Here is a 21,414-nt window from a genome sequence, read left to right on the forward strand (position 1 = left end):
AGAGACTCAATAGAGAAGTTGTAGTATTGACCCTAATTAGGTATTTGAGGAGCAGAAGCCGCAAGCTGTCAGCATTTAAAAAAATCTCCAGTTGTGGTGAAAGCATTGACTGAGACTTTTGCTTTTGCACATAAGGAAATTCAGGCACAAGGCACACATCCGTAGGAACCTTGACTTTGTTAGTACTGGTGCCGCTGCCCAGAGCATGTCTTAGGGATGTATGTTTCAAAGTCCCTTCTATTGTGATGGTAGTACCATTGAGAAATTTGGGAAATGGAACTGAAACCACAATTGTTTTTGGTCTTTTTGTTTTTTCCCCATTAATGTTTCTCACTTTACACTACAGTTAGTGCTATGCTGTTCACCCAAGACCCACATTTCCAGTTTCATTCTGACTGCTTTTACCTGCAGGAAATGCCAAGTGAGGAAGAAACTGTTTCCCTTTCCTAGGACTAGAGTGGATAGATTAAAAATTGTCATTCCATATGAAAGAGATGGATGGCATCAGGAAGGTCAACTGCAAGCAGAGAGGAGGTATTCCTAAGCCTAGCAGCTTACCCCAAAATGTGGAGAAATAGTGCAAGGGTCTGTGAGTCAGCTGCCTAGAGAAAACAAAAGACTTGGCTTTTCCTTTTCTGAATGTTATCTCATGGCTGTGGGGAAATCCCATGGTTTCCCCTTCCTTAAAAATGTTACTTTAAAAATCAACATCCAGGTTATATGCAGGAAACTGACATTGCAGTGTCACACTTCATCTTTTTCACATGGTGCAAAAGGATAAATGGAACTGAAAAGAAAGATCCCTCTTTCAACCCTCTGTTTTCCCCCAGCAGTCATAGCAGTGCCATGGCATTGGTGCGGGAGGCCATGACCCCATTGCCCGGCCTGAGGAAAAAGAGAACAGCAAATACACTCAGTTGGAATCTTCTGCCTCGGGTGCTAGCACCAGAACTGACAGTGGTGCACCTGCTTCTGCTTCTTGTATGGCTCAGGGGAATAAAATGTACAGAAGGCAGGAGGATGTGAGGAACCAAGGCAGCAGCTGCTGGCAGTCTAAGCGATGGTCCTGGAGGTTTCTGAGCTCCATGCTCAGCAGCACTATGTCTGGAACTACTGCAGAATTTTTTGTCTTTTGAATTCATCACTGCTGCAAGGAGGCAGCTGCATCAACTGCAGAAAGTTGTCATACTCCTTTCAGGTACAGTTTGGCCTCAGTACCTGTCATGTTTCTTGGTATTGCATTGCTTGGCACAAATGTTCCACTCAGGACTATCCTATAACTACAGTTATAAATGGATTTGCACAAGTAGATCAAAAGCTGCTTTTATCTCCTCATTCAGACTGTACTTGAGCACATGTATCCATACTCACCCTGTATTGCTGGGGCTCCCAGTTGTTGCCAGTCATTTATGTTCAAACATGAGAGATGCTTTAATGTGAACTGGTAAATGCCTGAAGAATAACGTTATTTGACTCACCAGATCCTTGCAGATATGTTATCTTAAGTAAGATTTCCCACACAAAGACTGCAAACCCTGCAGTCAGAAGAGGAGATACAGTCATCCTTAAGATCTTTGTAAACTTGCTAATGCAATTCTAGAGCATCTAGTCCAATAAACCACGCATGGCAGTGCTGGATGAGAATCAAGGTAGGAGTTTTATTTTATTACCTTCTTACACAAAACCTATCCTGATCCTAATGGCGTTTTCTAACCCTTATCCAAGGGTGAGAGAAGGCTGACAAATTATTCTGTACTGAAAAGTAGAAAATGCTTTTTTCCATGGCACATTGCTACAGCTTTCCTTTCTCATTTCTCCCTATAGGTCTCTCCTAGTCAAAGAATAGTTTTCTCCAATCAACCTTCTTTGAGACACTGCTTGGTAAAGTTGTGCTGCTGGATTTTGCCCTTGCTTCTACTACCTGGAGACATAATTCAGACTTGAGCTGTATAATAGGCCCTAAAAGAATGTAGGAGAACAGAGTGAGATATGGGAGACTCCATGTTTACAAGGAAGAGGTGGAGATCTTAAACTTATTTGTTTGGGGAAAGAGTGGATCAGAAGATAATTAGGCATCCGAGAAGTTGTTAATTTATCACCTGGTGAGATCAAAGGGAAATGTAGATGAATTAGTTCATTACTGCTCAACAATTTAATGGGAACAGATAACTTTCTCTACATGCTTGGAGAGGGGGTTTTCAGGGTTAATTTTGGCTGACTCAGTATGTGGCATTAGCAATAAAACATGAAATAGTGGTTTAAGAAATGTCCCTGAGAAAATGGTTCCATATCCAGACCTTATTCCTTGACATGTTTCTGGCACTGTCACAGGACTTATGGAACTAACTACAGTCATGGAAGCAAGCCCAGCTTTAAATGATTAAATTGCATAGGAAAATCTCCTTGATCACAGTGCTCGGTACCCTTGTAATCAGGATGCTAGACAATTTAAAACTGGGCATGGGTCCATGGGTGCAGAGAAGTGTCTGTGACAAACATTCCAATATTCTATGCCATCATGCACTCATTGCCAATGGTAAGTAATGTAGGACATCTTTCAAGGTGGGTTGATCAAGGGGAAAAAATCAGCTATATTTATGAATATTTCATTTCTGGGACATGCTGGAAAGTAAAATTTCTGTCATGTTAGTTTTCATTTAGAAAAAAATATCAAATGTCTACACTGAAAAGAATACCATTTAGGAAAAACTGCCTTTTTTTTTTTTTTAAATAGGAGAGAAAACATTCAAGTTACTGACAGTTGATTTTAACACATTATGACATTATGAGCAGTAACCTCCTGGAGACTTCTCCCTCTGTGCTTGAGGTTTGAGTAAACAGAGAGAATTTTGCACTTCCAAGGAATGGAAGTGGTTGTCGCCCCAATATGGACACCCTTGACAAAGCACTGAAGGACTGAATACACAGAAAAGCCAACCATACCACAGATAGTTTGTAATGGCAGAAGGTCTGCCAGGATGATTGGAGGGATGGAGCACCTCTCCTATGAGGAAAGGCTAAGAGAACTGGAATTGTTCAGCCTGAAGAAGAGAAGGCTTTGGGGTGACCTAATTGCAGCCTTCCAGTACCTGAAGGGAGCCTACAAGGTAGCTGGAGAGGGACAATTTACAAGAACACGTTGTGACAGGACAAAGGGGTATGGCCTTAAATTGAATGAGAATAGGTTTAGATTAGATATTAGGATGAAATTCTTTACTGTGGGAATGGTGAGGCACTGGAACAGGTTGCCTAGAGAAGTTGTGGATACCACATTCCTGGAAATATTCAAAACCAGGTTGGATAAGGCTTTGAGCAACCTGGTCTAGTTTGTCCCTTTGTCCATGGCAGGGAGATTGGAACTAGGTGATTTGTAAGGTCCCTTCCAAACCAAGCCATTCTATGATTCTGTGAAGATCTTCAGAGTGCTGACACATGACATACGAATGAGTCTGAAGGAACTGTAACCCGGGGAAGGTATGACTGAAAGAAAACTTGTTGCTCGCTACAACTGCCTGCTTGCAGGACACTGGTGAGAGGGAGTCAGACTCATCTTGGAGGTACTTAGTGAAAGGACAAGAGTCAGGTGTATCAGCCGGAACATGGGAAGTTCTGACTGGGTGCTAGGAAAAACTTACGTGGTGGAAGTGATCAAACACAAGTTGCCAGAAGACGTGAGGGAATCTCCATCACTGGAGGTTTTCATGACCCTGGACAAGGCCCTGAGCAGTCTGACTTAATTAGACCTACTCTGAACTGGGGATTGGACTAGGTGGGCACTGAAGGTCCCTCTCAGCCTAAATTATTGTTTGAGTCTGTGGTTTAGAGCTATTTGTGATTTAGCACATTATTTGCTTAATGATTTTGCTTTCAGTCATACACAACTTTGAATATGTGTCAATCTAAAATGGAGTTTTCTGCCACTTGCTTCTTTCTGATGAAGGCTATTGCGTTCACTACTGGCAAGAAATGTCAATGGAGGCAAGGATCTAATAAAATCTATAAAACTAGGACAACTCAGCAGCCATCCAGCCCTGCCAGCCGTAGGCTATATGCTATTTGGAGAAAGGTATGACTAAATGTGATGAATGAGGATCAGGGACAGATGAGAGACTAGGGTATGTCAAGAGGATTGCTCCATGATATGTACTTCAGGCTAACTGATCTGTGTTTGCATGGCGCTAAACTTCAGTTAATATATCTTTCTCTTGAATCAAGGTGTTTTTTCTTGGAGTCCCTATTGTAGACATTAAAGTTACATTGTCTTTGGTTGCTTCAGAGTAACATCAGACCACACTTGAGAATATCTTTAGTGATCTTGTGTGTCTGTTTTAGGTGCTGTAGCCATGTAGTAAGTAGCATTCCCCAGACTTTGAAAATAGAATATTTTAGACATGTTAATCATCCTGCTGAAGTGATGATCGGTCCTTGTGAAATGGAGTGATTTATAAATAATAAATGGCAAGAGGAAGAAAAAATGACTGGCAGATAAAGAAAGCCTGGAAGGATAAAGCAATCTGCACAGTGTCACACAAGAAGTTGACGGAAATGCTGAACACTGCATCCAGAGTCTTGAGTCCATGCTCTGGAAGACAGTCGAGTCCAAAATTTGGAGTTACATTAAAATCATAAATATCAATATTGCAGCTCCAATTGACATACCAGTAGAGTAAAAAACTGCATAGGTAACTTTTATTACTGGATGTTACTCATTATTTCATCAATATTTTAATCTACAGAAAGCAGGTGTTGGGTTGTTTGGGGTGTTTTACCTGTATGATGCATGAACATAAATAAACTTCAAAAACTTCCTGATGTTTATTTCAGTGTTGCTATTGTTCAATAATTTCTTTTTTGATTTGGCATCTGGATATCTTTACTGATGCATGATTTTTGCTAGTAACAAGAAAACAGCCATTCAAAAAGCCAGCAGCAGAGCCTCAGATTCTACATCAGCCTTAGCTCAGATTAGATAAAGCTGGTGTAACTTTTGTCAGCTATGTATGAGCTCTAAGAAATGCTATACTGGCTAGGAGTTGCCACATTGCTATGTTATTGAGCCTTTGCACACCTTTCTGGGCTTTTTCTGACTCTATAGTTGTGTCTCTCCATCATAATATTGTCTGTCTCTCTGTACTAGCTGCTGTAGCATGGGGAGTGAGAAAAAAAACCCTGATGTGTTTATGCCTTTTGTGTCTATTCCTCTGCAATTCCTTGAGGAGCAAAATATACTCAGACTTTGTTATGCAGGCTTTAAAATGGCATTCAGATAAGAAGATGAAGCATAATTATTTCCACCTTGGGAATGAACACCTTTATTCTGTTCTTATTTCTCTTCTATCTTCTTCCTATTTTTACTTCTTAACTGCATGTTTGGATAAAGATTGGCTGAGAACGCAGAACTTAAATTCCTGCTTTGCAAGTATGGGTTCACAGTCGAGTGATACTCAACTGACCTCTGGTTCTGAAATTCAAAAATAAATATTAGAGATTTATTTCTTTCTTTCCCCTTTTGTCTTATAATTTCTAATTCATGGAAAAGATCAGGAAAAGAAGTGCCAAACAACAACTTCAAACAGAGCAATATTGTTCTTTTCCCCACCTCTCTACTTCTTTTTAAAAATGACTTGTTAAAAACCCCATGATTTACAGGGCATAGAAATGGAGACCTTGCAGTCTTCTAACTGCATGCATCACTTAGAAATCAGCAAGATCACAATGACTTCAAATAAGCAAAGAGGGAAGCTGCACAAGATATTTAATGGGGGCATATGCTCCAAACAGGTAAGGGTTAGGGCTGCAAATAGCTGTTAACTTTGTTGCAGTGCACTGAGCAACCCTGCTTGAGACTTATTTCCAGATCATAGAACTTCTTTATGTAAGCTGGTATAGTATAAATTTTACATAACTTTGATTATATAACCTCACTAGGGTCTTCCCCACTTCTATTCTAATCTTGAATGGTCTGTCTCTTTTTCTGGTGAAGAGCTAAATGAAAATCAAGCTCTTACTTGTGGCTGCAGCTGGGGCTGTCAACTTGTTGGATCTGGCAGTATGTTTTTATACAGCATAAAAAAGGAGAGAAAAAAGGCAATAATATGTGAAGAATAATTTTAACAGAAGGGAGATTGAGAAGGATTAAATGGTTGTTATCCAAAGGAATGTTTGTGAAAATCAAGTGGTAAAATTAACTAAGAAATGGTGTATTTATGCTTCTTATTATCCTTGCTTTTGTTTGAATGATGACCAGCTATGTCAAGTCTAAGTTTTGGATCATTCAGAAACAAAATTATATTTGCATGAAAATTACTTTAATTTAAGAGGTTAGGTAAAGATTACTTCACTGTTGGCCATCAGAAAGGCAAATATCTTGACACTCCTGGTTATTTGCAAAGATTAGATCTTCCATAATTTCTGTGACTATCAGATTTTTTAAATGTTTCCTATTATTTTGTTTGTTTGGGCAGAATGTGGTAATTGGGGATAGACACTGACTTCTAAGGGCACCGCTGCAACAAAAGGTCTTAATATTTCTTTGCTTCTGCCTCTCTTGAAAAGAGGGAGAGGATTGTCTAATTGTGAATGCTATTGAATTAAAAACCTCGGTATGTGCTGAGCTGAGATGCTGTTTTATTCTAAAACAAGGACAGGAACTTGATGTTGTGATATCACCAGTGAGGGGGTGTGTCCTGAAAAAACATTGGATTGGAGTCTTTTGGTCATGATATTACATCATAACACAGTCCAGGAACTGACGAAGAAAGGGCTTAATTCCAGAAGAAGGAATATTTTCCGTGGCTTTCAGGGACCCTAAAAGGAATTTTCTATAGGGTGTGTAGAAGTGTGAGAAGTGTGGTCTATGTGTACTGGTCGTCCAGAGCATACTCCCTTGTGTGCCATCAGTGTAGGATATTAGCATATGACTAAGCTATTAGTTTTGTTCTTCCATCAATAGGCATAGAAAGGCTACTTTTTGGAATTTTTTTCCTGGTCCTCAGTACTGTTTCTGGTGACCACACAACACCTTTTGTAGCTGCTGAAGCACCCTCAGTATTGGTTTGAAGGTAGTGAAGCTTTTCTGTGAATAATGACAGATATTCCCTTTAGTTATGGAATCATTTTGGCACTGGGGTGCCTGTCTGTCTTCAGGAGAAATCTTGAGCTTGTCCTCTGACACAAGCAGAGTTGAGCTCATCTGGGGGACTGTCAGATGCGTTGCAAACTAATATTCACTTGGAGATACTATCTCTGTCTTCACATTCTTTGGTGTGGGTACTGTCAGTGAGACAGTTTTAATGACATGAGGCTCTGGCAGGTTGGCCTATACATGCCAGGTGGTGCGACAAAGAAAGCTGCTGCTGGAGTCTGCATGTCTGTGGCTCCCTGCAGCTAAGACTGAGACTGTTGTAGTATAGCTGCACAAGTTGTAAGCTCATCTTTTGATTTTGATTGTTGACTTACCTCTGTCCTCAATGTAGTACAGCAACTCCCAAGAGGAAAAAGTAACTAAGTGTTAAGTCAGGTCAAGACAGAGACTGTTAAAAAGTGTGCTAAATTAATGGATACCAAGAAAGATGATTCAGGATCAGCAGAGTATGACCAGATAAGGTTTTGTTTTCAACCCCTTTTATTTATTTATTTTACTTTTGCCTGCATCTGAGGAATAAGGTTGTTAATTACTGCAAAGACTGCATCTTCTCTTTTTAAAAGGTATATGATTGTTTCTTCTGAAAAAAAATAAAAAAAATTCCCAGATAAAATCAGGGGCAAAAAATAAAAAAAACAACCCTGGAGTTTTGTCTTGGTATCATACTTTATTCCTGACATGTGAGGGATTCCATCTAGGGTAGGAGTACAGTTCTAGCTTCTGTGTCCATACAACCTTTAGTCTGCTGTATACCTGAGCAGAATGGCAGCTACTGCCATCAGGAAATGGCCATTTACGTGTTGCATAGAAGTAAAGAAATAGGCATTGCTACCAACTTACTTCTCATTTGGCAATTTTTATGAAGATAACATTCTCACAATTACTCTCTAAGTTTTTATGTTGTTTGGATCCACCAGTGGTATAGAGTCTCTGTATCCTAATTCCACTTCCATTACATTCACAGAAACTTGTTCTATTTTTAGTTTCTCCTCCTACACACCCCACACTTCTGATCAGAATAAAATCAGTGAATAATGAATGATTGATTTTTCATATATTCTACATCTCATTTTTAAAGAGACATGGTAGAAAATTCAAACTTTTTGATGTTAAACCCAACAGAATAGTTTGTTTCTTGACTATCATATTTTTTCCTTTTTCATTTTTGTTCATTTTTCTTCATTTCTTGGAGTAAGGCCTAATGTTCGTGCTTATTCCCCTGGTCATAGCATTAAAGCAGAAAAATTTATTATCGTTGAATACTTTATATCTAACTCTCTTTTTGGAACTTGATTTAATAACTTTTATAACAAGGAAGATTTATCAGTTTGGGAGACTTAGGTGTGAAAATATATACTATAAAATTACTCTAAATATAAGGATTAATATTGGAATATCATTCCCTCTTTGTAAAAGCCTGGGTTTTTATTTGTCTAGACATAGAAGAGCTGTTGTCACTATTTAACATCTTAATTTGTTCCAGGCTGACAAGTATGACTTCAGATTTCACAGTGGAAGCATAACTCATGAGCAATGAATCAATATTTCTGTGTTCATGGTTAAGTAAAAATGTGTTTCATATCAGTAAGCAGATCAAATTAATGCTTATATCTGTAGTTTTGTAGCTACCAGTACTGCAATTTTAATTCATGCTGGAATCCACAGCGAATGGATTTTGGTCTGTCCTATAAAATTGCATGCATGAAGTTAACAGGTGAGGTGCTTGTTCACAAAAGGCAACTAATGACGAAATCTGTTTTACAGATATATTTATTCAAGGATGCATGTGCATTGTTTTTTTCTTTTTTTTCTTCTTTTTTTTTTTTGTTCCCCAAGCCTACAGTAAAATATGGGACAGTAGCAAGTCAGCACCATCACAGAAAATATCACAAGGAGATTGATGGATAGATTTTCACTGTGCAGAACAAACACTTTTACAGGTGTTAGTTCAAGCCTTTAATTTTTTTAAAAAACAGTGTTGCCAATGAATATGACTAACTTCATCCTTCATTTTTCTTCAGCATGGATATTATTGTGTATTTTACATTAATTTATTTTAATATAAAAAGAAAAAAAAGTGAAGTTTTCTATTCTCCTCTTACTTAGCCTTATTCTTTGCACTTCTTAGTTGCTTCATATTCTGAAATTAAATGGGAACTCACATGCTCTGTGCTTTTTGGGGGAGTGAAATTGTCTAATACAAGGCTATATTTTCTATTTGTTGAGTAACTGCCTATTCAATTAGGCAAAAAGTGATAATAAAAAAATAGCATAAAGCTGCTAGAAGACTGTCCGTATGTGCTGTATTTGGGCACACACTATGTTGCATATACTAAACCATACTTTTTTTCATTTTAGTTTATACTATATTTATACTGCACATGTAGGGAGGGAAGAGTCTGCATGTTTCTGCATCAATAGCAAACACATCTTTATAAATCCAGGTGAAGGCTATGTGTGGGATGGTCAGCTAGGCACTTTGCTCTTCTATTTTTGTAGTACATGGCCTGGTAGAAATAATCTAGGAGAAATGCCAAATCTTGAAAAAAACCCAGTTCATTAGGCTTGCATGATGATTTAAAAAAAAAAAGGGGAGGAGGAAAAATTATTTAAGTCATCTAAGGAGAATGTTCTCAATCACAGAATCACAGAATCACGGAATATGCTGACTCAGAAGGGACCCATGAGTATCATCAAGTACAACTCTTAGCACTGTACAGAACCATCCCCAAGAGTTACACCATGTTACACCTGAGAGTATCGCCCAAACACTTCTTGAACTCTGTAAGGCTTGGTGAGATCTTGTTCCAGTACCCAACCATCCTCTGGGTGAAGGTTTCCTCAGTGGTAAGAGTCCTTTTATATTCTTCCAGGGCATGTAAACTGAACCTTTTCCATGTCTCTTGGTCCCCGCAAGTGGGTCCTCAAGGAGAACATCAAATATCTCAGGAGTAACAGTAAGTGAAAAACCGCTTGTGGTGGGGTGACACTTGAAAGAAGTAAGAAGTAAATCTACTTTGGGTGAGCTAAATTGTAAGTTTGTTTTCCGTAAAAGTGGCTGCTGAATACTGTTTATTTCCTAAGTAGGGTATGTGAGTACTGGCAACATAGGTACTATGCTGTTGTGGCAAATTCTGGTCTTGTTAGACCCCTATAGTGGACCTCACAAGGTACTTTATCTGAGTTCAGTAGCCTTTGAGGTGAAAATTATTTCAGACACCTAAATGCCTATATATATATAAATATATATATATATATATGTATATATATATATGAGAAATGTTACATTTTGGGCTGCAGGAAAATAACGTTGCTGACCAAAAGGGTATTTTGGGTGTATTTTTTGTTTAATGTTGCTACAGGACTCAACACTCTCAGTCTTTAAACGTATTTATTTTCTGATTTTTTCTCTCTTATCTCACTTCTCTCCGCTGACCCAGTTTTCACAACTATCCTTCCCACCTAGAGAATCCTTGTACCTGTTTCCATACAGTGGTGAAGGCCATGTTAAGGTATTCCTAGCATCTGTTCCTAGTAGCTAAGCACCAAACTCAATAGCACACACACTTGATCATGTGTGATAAAATGCTGTGCCTTTTCTTCAACCCCAGCCTTAGGTTTGATTAAGGTCAAAGTTAAATTTAGCAGAGTACTGCAAAGAGGAAAATATATTTACAAAGATTCTGTCTTGCAGTAAAATATGTTAAACATGATAAAATATATATGTGATGAATCTTGGTTATTTTTCCAGTGAAATATAAAGTAAATTGACCCTCATTACCCTGGAGGGCCTGTGTAAATTCCTGTTGCCAGGTGTTGGCTGCAGGGAGCTCTTCTGGCTTCATCATCTTGTATGATATATAGAACAAATTCTGTAGTAGTGATGAAAATGTACAATAACATTAGCTGGCAAAAAAATTCTCCCTCTCCTTTTCTCAGACTTCTGTTTTTAATCATAACTCTTATCACACAAGTGATATCCTATGTGTCTGTGTGGATGACGATTTGCACTAATAATGTTTCAGTACCAGAAATAAATGTACATAGAAGGAGCAGGCTCAGTATTGAGGATAATTCAGAGAAACAAGCTCAGATGCTTGCTGGTTTCTTTCAAATTTTGACATGAAATTTCTAGTGAAGAAATCAGTACCATATTTAAGACTTTGAATGCCTACACAGCTCAAACGGGTTACTCAGGTTTGCCTCTTCTGTGTCATTTAGTTATACAATCTTGACTGAGTTTCTTTTGAGTTAGTCCTTTAAAAAAAAATAGAGAGCATAGATGTTCTCAGTTCCGAGAGTGAATATGTGCCTTCATGAAATTACAGAAACTCAGCATATTTATAAAGTTTCTTATAAGTAAGCACTAATGAAGAGTACAATTTGGCATATTCTGTGATTCTAAAGACTGTCTGAACAGCACATGTTTACTTTAATGAAGGGGCTGATATCCCTGGAAGGACAATGAACTAGAAATTGAATGTGACCACAATCTATTAAGAAAACTCCAACCAAGGAAGTATTTCAGCCATACAGTGTATTAATAGCTTCCATGACTACTCAACGTTTAGGGGAGAAGTTGCTTGACATATTTAAAAAGGACTGGCTTTCTCATCTGAATTTTCCATTACACTAGATAAAAAGTTGACAGATCAATTTTGTTTATGGAATAAGCTCCACAGAGCTTCATGGAAAATTACTGTGAGAGAATTTTTTCTTAGGCAAGAGTTCTGTATGTTGTGAAAAATTCTGATTGTACTGAACACGGTAAAGGAAGGCTTCATTGCTTTCTGCTATTCTGTAGCAATTGCATGAGTATATTGAGTTATTGCTTATGAGAAAGTCACATTTAAAGCAAAAAAAAGCTGTCTGGAACCAATGAGAAAAAACTTATTTTGTTTGTTGGTGGTTTTTTTTTTTTCTAGGTTTAATTAAAGATAATTTAGGGTGCAGTACATAAAAAGTTGAATGAGAAGTTTTGTTTTCTAAAACCCATTAATGAACACATTTTTCTTCAGCAACTTAAAATGCTCAGCCCAACCTTCTAGTGGCTTGGTTGACTTCACCTTGTCAGGTCCAGACAGCCTAAATGACACTGAGCTGTCCCTTCACCCTAGTGATTATGTCAGATTGGTGCAAGCTAAGGGTACCAAGATCTCTCCTTTACACATCAGTTTTCCAGTTTTATTGTTTTTCCTATATTGTCCCTATTTATTTATGCAAAGCAAATCTCGGGGATACCATCCAAACTCAATGATCTTGTAATTCTGTACAAAACATGTGAGGTACATAAGAAATGGGGTGTAGTGCAAATGTTAAAAGAGATGTAGTGTCCTCCAAGTATTTGAAGAAGCCAGAGCAGAAATGCTCATTAAACTCTGAAGAAGCAATGAGAAGACATCACTGATATTATTTCTGATTAAAGAAAAATATTCTATGCAATTCGGTCTTGATACTAGATGAAATCATCTGTCAAAGATTAAATACAAATGAACTAACTAGCATTAGGACCTACAAGACTTTCTGAGCTGTATGGTTTTGTGGTATCGGTAAAAAACTGTGAAAAATTCATTTCATGCTTATCTACTGTAGCAAAATCATTGATTGAACTGCTACAAAAAGGTAAAAACTGGGTCACAGGAATGCCAAACATGCCATGCATGTGGTGCAACTATACAAAGGTTTGTGTATTCCGATATTGTTTTATCTGTGACCTTGTCTTGTGGTGCCTTCCTCCTGGGACCAGGAGCTGTGATCTCACACTGATTGCCAGATGGCAGCAGGAAGCCCAGAGCACGTGTACTGACAAACAGTGGGGAAAAAAACAGCTGCGCAGAGTGATTGCACACTGCCAGCCAAGAGGCACTGAGCTAGAGCCTAGAGAGAACGTTAAGATACCTGCCAAGTCTGAAAACCCAGGTGGGAGCAAGGGTCTGCAGTTCTTTTCCAAATGACACTAGGAAAAATGGAGAAGCTTTAAAATATGCACATAGCCAGGCCAAGTAGCTATGGATTTGCTGTTTTCCTTATTATTCTGTGTAATAGAAAGCTCCCAAATAGGTTAAATATGTATGTGGAAATGGTATGATTTTCTATGTATGTGTGTAGGGCGACATTTTCTAATAGCTGAACTAGCCTTAGAAAGGGGCAGGGCTGATTTGTGAAGCACTGACTAAAGCCCTGACAATCTCCTGTATGTGAAGTGAAAATCACCTTAACAGTCTTTTGTCAGGCAGTAACTTTGTCCTGATCAAGTGAGACTTCTAACAGGTGACTATTGGTTTATTATATGAAGGATTCCTGGAAGATGATATTTGTGAAGGTTGAAACAGATATAGAAAAGTGTCTTTATTTCTCCTCACAGTCATTGGTTCATGTTGATGTAGCCTTTTGCTTTTTTGAGGACTTTGTCTTGCTTCTCCAAAAATGTGCAGAGAAAATGAAGAGAGCCAGGCAGGTTGAAGGGAAAGGTTATAGCTATTGTGCACCCTATACTTTTTTCCCATTTGGTTTATCTGCATTTTATTCTGGTGTCTTGAATCTCAACTGTAGTCGTATGTGTTATTTCCCTCTTGCTCCTGCCTCCAGGATCATCCAGGAGACGCGTTTTCATGTTCGAGATTTCTTCTCTTAGTGCATGTTTTGGTACTCTGGAATTTTTTTGCAGACAGAAGTTCCCAGAGCATCTAACTGGCTTCTACTAATGTAGATGTGTCTTTCCCTGAGCTGTTCAAGTATTTCTTTTCAGTTCTGTGAGTGTCACTAGGTTTGATCAAGTAGAAGGAAGCATGTGACGCTGGAGCGGCTGTCATCTGGAGGGAAGACTTCATTCCCTGGAAAAAGATACTGAAAGTTCTTCAAATCTGCCTCTGCTTGACGCCTTCAGTCTTCCTGGAAAAAAAATCTTTAACACTATTAGAAAAAAGAGACATCTTTTTACTTTGTTACTTTTTTAAATGTGAGTTTTATACTGTTTGAAAAATATCACACTGATTCCGTTATATCCTCCATGCAGCTAGAGAAGAAGCCTGGGATAGGGCAGAGGAGCGAAAATGCAGTCATCCCAGAGCTTCTGGCAGGACGGTTTTAAAAATGATTTGGGGAGATCATTTGCCTTCTGGAAATATTTTCCAGTTTCCCTCAGCTGCTTTACCTCATCCATACCTTGTCAATTTCCCCTTGTCTTTTAGCTTTTACCTTTGGGATTGACCTACGGGTGCAGAAAATCAACCCCAAAAGTTTATGTACCTTGATCAGATACAGACTCACGCTGCAAGTGCTGCCTGTAATAGGTGTATGGTCAACATTGTACAGCTGGGAGACCACAGCTGTAATTGTCCATCTATGGTCAATGAGGCAGCATTCAGAAAAAACTGTTGACTACCTGAAAATTTCTCTGTGTTCATGAGTCAGAGAAGGAGCTCCCACTCCTCTTGAGCCCATCCCACTTGGTCTCAACCTAAAATTTAATGTTATTCTAAGTACTGATTCAGGTTGGACTTCAACCCATAGCTAAAAAAGAGGTCCTGTTTCTTTCTAGTACAAAGGTTTTGAGCCTTTTTTTTTCTTTTTCTTCTGACTTAGACAACCAGTATAATTTGACATAAGAAATGAAGAATTGATTTTGCCAAGAATTTACATATTTCTTTAAAACTGAAGATTAATCCAACCCAGATTAGTGAAGAGAACCAGACTGCTCTTATGCTTGTAAAAGTTGTAGGCATAGCCTACATTGACTAAAAGCTAGGTTGTCATGGGTTTACTTGTTCTAAAAAAACAAACGGGAATTTTTCTTTCTCCTGATGCATATGGGGGAGGGATGTTGAATGGGGAGGACAGTTTTCTGCCTTGGGTGATTACCTACACAAAGGAATTGGCTGGCAGAACTACATTCCAGGCTGCTAGCCCTCTCTGGGGCTGGGGGTTGGGGAGATTTTCTCCCTTCCTCTCCTTGGAAAGCAGCACTTCACTTTTTGCCTTGGCAGAGTCAGAGGGTGTTGTGTTGGAAAAGCTCTGAGGCCATTTTGCTCTTGATCTGGTCATCTGACTGCTCTCTGGCCTCGGCTTGCCTGCACGCTACTCTGTCTCCAGCCCGAATCTGCTCATAATTCATCGGAGAGTTTGTGCTCATCAACAAAAAAGGAGGAGTCCTGACTACAGCCAGCTGCAGACAGTGTGAGTTTAGTGAGAAAGAAACCGCTTTTCTTTCCCCTTTTCCCCTTCCCTCCCCTGGTGGTGGGGGAAAAAAATCTCCATTTTCGACTTCTCCAGCGATCTGGGGCCTCAGGTGGCTACCGCCAGAGCCCAACACCTGCTGACCAACACCGAACACTGGCTCCTCCAGTGATCCAACAGCACCCCCTGCCAACCACGATTAGAATCGCACTAGAGGACAGAGAAGTATCAAACTATTTCCTTTTTTTGAAGGGGACTTTTTGGGTACAGGATTATTGTTTAGTTGTTTTTGTGTTCTGTTGCTGTTTTTGCCAATACAAATATATCCTTTAATAAAGGGTTGTTATTTTTCTTTTTTCCATACTTCGTCAATTGGAACCTCTTAATTTCAGATTTACAATTACTGAGAGAGAGGAGTTTGGTCTACCTCATAACTCACTCTCCTTAGCAAAACACTTTCAGTCTCACTAAACTGAGACATAAGTGCATGGAAATCTTTTGTCCACCAGCAGTTTAAATTCAGTCCTTGCTCCCGAGCTGGGTAATTTTAATTAGGAATAATACAATCCTATTCTAACAATAATTTGCACCTCATGTCACATGTGAAACCACGACAGACTTAACTGCTTTTCTTCAAGTGTAACCAGTGCTGTTATTCCAAAGAACAGACTATGCCTAACCTTTGCATTACCTTATTTGATGCTGCAGGATTAGCAAGAAATGGCTTTATCTCTATAGTAGGCTGGTACGACTGGATGCACAGCTGGCAGAATTTTGATGAAAAAGGCAATTTTATTTTGTACTGGTCATTTACTTGCATTCCTAATTTTAGTTTAAATTGTTCAAATTTTCTCAAGTTTAAAGCCCAGGAGTTTGAAAGTTGTTCTTTAGTACTGAAAAACTCTTACAGTAGAGTATGAACTTGTCAAAGAAGAGATAACAAACCTCTTTGCTAGCTGACTTGCAAATTGGTCAGTCACCAATTCAGATGTTCTCTTAAGTGTATCAACTGTAAAAAAAACCTACTGAAAGGGGAAATTCAAATGCCAGTTTTGTCCCAGAGTTGCATTTCCTTCTTTAGGGCAGACTCCTGAGACACATATAGGAATTGGTTAGCAACAGCAGTCTGAACAGAGCCCATTTGCCAAGATATGCTCCCCTTATTCTTCTCTTCATCCTGGAAACACTGAATGCAAATGAATTTCTAGCAAATTAATTTTTACTCCCGACTACAACAACTTTGTATCATCCTTAATGAAAGTGCCTACAGAGAGTGTTCCTGGTTTTAGTTGCCTTAACTTTGTTCTCGTGCCTTGATGGAATATTTTTTTTGCAGGAGAGGAAAGTTGATAATCTCTGTGATAGAAAAAATGGAGAAAACGAGATTGAGTGAATTTCAGAACAACACCTTTTCCCCACTCACTGCTGTGTCGAGTCAAGCATTGTCATGGCACAAAGACAAGGCTGGCAGTTGATGATATCTAACTGGAATGAGATGTGTGTCTGGGAAGAGGTTTGTTACTTTCACTCAGATATCTGTTGCCATCAGCATTGGCCTGTTGGAGGTGAGTCTCAGGAAGAGAGAAAAACAACAGTCTTGCTTTATAGCCATGTTAATTTGACTACAGAGGTGGGGTTTTTTTGGTGTGGGTTTTTGTGGTTTCTAGTGGTTTTATTTTTCTTTTTCCCAGCTTTTGAAGATGTGTGACAGATACCTCTGGTAAGTAAAGGGCAGAAACTCTAGACTTCTACTTTAGGACAGTGAATGTATTTTGCTCCAGACCTATTTCGAGAAGCCAAAGAAAAGGAAGGGAAAGCTATGACTCATTAAGGTATAATACAGCCTAGAAGTTATCAGGAAATTAACTTTTCCTTGGGTCTTCTGAAACTACAGTGTGTCCCTTGCTGAAAAATTCATCAGTAGATCCATGTGAGTATAAATGAAAGCCTTTTGAAAAATCCTTCCAGATATTTATAGAATTGATATTCCGTCTTCTTCCCAGTTTAAAACAATTAAAGGAATTTAGATCTGTTCAAAGTTAATGAATACTGAGAAGCTTGGCTTTTCTCATCATCTTAATATTATTAATTATTGATTTTAAAAATTCTTATGAGAGGTAAAAGGTAATGATATTTCATCTGAGAAAAGTTTGGCTATTAAATACCTGAGCAAGAATTCAAGCTTAACATCTTCTAGTCTGGGAAAATGAAATTGAATGGCAAATTATCAAGAGAGATCTTTTTCTGTAAGTCAAATGCAAAGACTGAATAGATTAAAAAAGAATTTGTAATTTTATTCTAGCTTACTTATGAATATAATAAAGTGGATACATTATCATTTTATCTTTTATGAGTGTATTTTGAAAGATATATTGTTTTAATAATCAACCATTATAAATGATAAGATACTTGAGATAGATAGGGATGGCTACTTCTTGACTATCAATGGACCAAGAGACCTACATACACAACTGATTGTGGCCAGTATTTAACTGGGCTGTAAGTTTAGATATATAACGGTGTAAGCTGAAAATGATACCTCGTGCTTAGTGTCTTCACAGGCAAGAGTAAATATAATGCTGAAAAAGTGAACCTTGGTGTTCTTCTGTTCATTGATGAGAATTCCTTGGGTCAGATTTATATCCATTTCATGCCATACTCCAAGCATATGGGTGTTCTGGGGTGTGGAGAGGGATGTTTGCTTTCCCCCTAATGGACCTGGTTGCAGCATGATGCTCCTGTGATTTGTTGTACAGCTGAGTAAATGTGTCATTACTTCAGTCAATCTGAGGCTTTATCCTGTCTCTTGCTCCATTTTTTCCAGAAATCCAAGATTAATACAACGTACTCAGAGAAGATAAAATCTGAAATGATCAACAGGAAGATCAGAGATATTATCACATAGGCAATGGAAGATTTTATGCCCAGGGGACCACTCTGATTTTGACACCAGACTACACAGTGCAGACAATGCAAACCTCTGAATAGCTGAACTAGACTTGCTGTGAAGTCTCCAATTTATATACCCACTAGTTATGCTTTCCTTTTCATATTCAGAACTTTTTTCTCAGCGCCACTTGAGGTTTCTTACTCTTTAATGGGTTTTTTTCCCAATTTGCTTTGACAGCCTCTAATAAATAAGGGTCTTAAAATACAATGCTATTGTAAATATGAACTAACCCCACAGCCGGGTGGGAATATGGATGAGATTGCTGGTTTGTAGACTCCATTATTGCAAGGTGTGCATGCAAATGCTATGGGAGAAGTGAAAAATGCAGAGAGATGAATGCCAAGGACTGGAAATACTAATGCAATTAGGTAGGGGGCAGGAAAGACTTGTTCCTTCTCTTTCTAACTGCAGAACACTCTTTGAGATGGAGTGTCAAGAAAAAGTTGACCATTATTAACAGTGATCTAACAGTTCCTGGAAGAATAAGAACACCAAGATCAGAAGGTCTTTAGCCCCTTTCTTAGTTATCTAAGTCTTTGGAAAATTCAGTCAGCTGCTTAGACCATTCAAAGGAAAAAGTCAAGTGTCAGGCATATGGCTAACCTTGTGTCTCATCAAAAGACCTCTCCTCATGTTTGAGGGGATAGTTGGAACTGATTTCTGTTGAACACATTGCAAAGGCCTGTTTGATCAACTTCTATTTTCATACCTAAATATTACTGCTGAGCTATTTCTCCTGGAGTGTACCCATTTTTGATTGTCAAAGACACGTAATCACAAAACCTTTGAGTGTGTTTTCTTAACTCCCAAACTGCCTAGGCTATGCTAAAGTTGTTAGAAAACTCTGACTGGTTCCCTCCTTGAATGTCTGATTTTGGGAGATTCTGTAGTTAATGTTCTGTTTCATACTCTACTACTAACGAATCCTGATTTTTTGTTCAACTTCCACTTTTTTTGTTACTTGGAAATTTGACTGTGTTTGTTTCCTTAGTCATAGTGGAAAATTGCCTTGTTTATTTATTTGCTTGTGCTCCCTTTTTTTTTTTTTTTTAAGCATGTGGCATTAGGAAGATTTCTCTTGAGCTGAATCCTGGTAAAAGCTAAATCAGGCGAAAATGGAATATTTGTCTTTTTGGTTAAGACTTCTTTTGTGAAGGTATCATAGGTAAAATTCCTGCTGGATTCTCCAGCTGCTATGAGTGTTTCACTTTTCTGTAGACAAATAACTCTAGTACTCTTTTTTGGGAGGATATTTGAGGCTGGAGGGGGAACACTGTGAAGAAGACAGCAGCAAACAAGAATCAAATCAATGATGAGAAATTAAATTCTCTGTAAGTGGTAGTGTATTAGTGTGTGTATCTTTCCTTCAAGCTGTTTTTTAACTTTCAGTATACAGAAGAGTTCATTTTTCCCTTTTCCAATTGTATACCCAGAATTCCTGAAAGAAAGGTCTCGTTTGCATAGCTTGAATGCAAGTGACTGCTTTTGTAATCAGTTTTCCTACTATTGGGCTATGACTGGCCCAATCCAAAAAATTTTATTGATATAAATTTCATTGATTTCAGTATGACTGTCCACATGGGCCAGAATTGTGGATCAAAGCCTAAAAATACCATGTGACAGGTACATACAGCCTGTTCAATGGCCTCCTATTTGTTTTCGTATACTGCTTATACAGGATACAGTATGCAGGCTTAATTTTTTATCTGGTCACAGATATTAAATATTGGTAGTTTTGTATCATGCTAGATATTATGCTTTAAGGTTTGATGGTAATTGGTATTTAGCAGATTGAAATGCTCTGTAGTAGTGGTATTGTACGTACTCCTTCCTCTCACATCCCTGCATTACCAGTGAGATAATATCTCTTCAGAGGCTTCAGCATATGGTGTACAATTTTAAACATGTAGGAAACTGATGTTTTGTATGTATTGGAGTTGTGATTTTTCCCTCTGTGATGCCTCTGTACATTCATTATCACCTGAAGTGTGTTTTATTGATGTAAGTGATAATTTTGCAATGGAGAGATGCAGCAAGATGCAGAGAAAAAAATTCTATCCTGTTTATGCCCCTGTGTCTCCTTCATTCATCTCTTATCCCAGGATTTCCATGAGGATTGATAATAATGATGACATCTGAGACTCTAACATAAACAAGAGTGCTATAGTGCTTTGTTCCAGCTTTGGTTTACAAAGGGAGGGTGTGTATTGGCTGAGCTGAAAGATTCTGAAAAAGGGGGAGAAATGGTTTGTTCTTGGCTTCTTAGATTATTTCAGCAGCTGAGTTTCTTACGAGTTCAATAAAAGCTGTAATTAAACATAAAATGGTGGGAACAATTCAAATGGTTGTAATCTTGTAAAAAACCATCCTAATTATCTTACTTTTCCTGGCTTCTGTTTGGCTGCAAAACTTTTTTCCTTTTTTTTTTTCTATTCCTCCCACCCCCATTTCTTTCTCTCTTCTTCCCATTTGTCCTCTGTATGACATTCTAACATGGTTTTGCAGTTTCTGCAATGACAGAAGCACACAGAACTTCAGAACTCAAAACTGCCTTGGAAGGTTTGATATTAATTGCACAGATCATTATTACTCAGAGCACAGAGCAGCATGACTGATAAATCTGGCTCAAAAGCGATTCGAGCAATTTTCTTGTTGCAGTGGTGATTATGGCATGGAACATTATGTAGCTCATTTAGGATGCTTATATTTAGGAGAATTTTATTATTGTTTAGAGTAGTTTTTAAAGTTTTATAGAAGGAAAAAATTGTTTTTATTCCTAAATTTCAATTAAATCAGCAAATGTTAATGGTCTACTTTTCTCCTAGCCACTATCCCCTGTTCACTTAAAACCATGGGCTCCATTTCTCACAGACGATCTAGGTGGTGTCATCAGCTGCCTTCTTCTTTTTAGGTGTCAGAATAAGGAGTTAATTTAATGGATAGCCAAAGAGCAAATTCATTACTAAGCCCAGACCAAAGAGTACCCTGTTGTTGTTGCAGTGGTCAATAAAAGAAAATACGTAGACAGTCTAGTTCCAAGCAACAAGACAGGAGAGGAAAGAAGAACTTTTATTGTAACAGAACACTGACTCTTATAGCCCTTGGCATAACATACATGTTAAACTACCATTGGTGTTTTTTCATA

Source organism: Lepidothrix coronata, unplaced genomic scaffold (assembly GCF_001604755.1).
Source record: "Lepidothrix coronata isolate B3197 unplaced genomic scaffold, Lepidothrix_coronata-1.0 Scaffold42, whole genome shotgun sequence".
In the NCBI taxonomy this organism is placed as follows: Eukaryota; Metazoa; Chordata; class Aves; order Passeriformes; family Pipridae; genus Lepidothrix; species Lepidothrix coronata.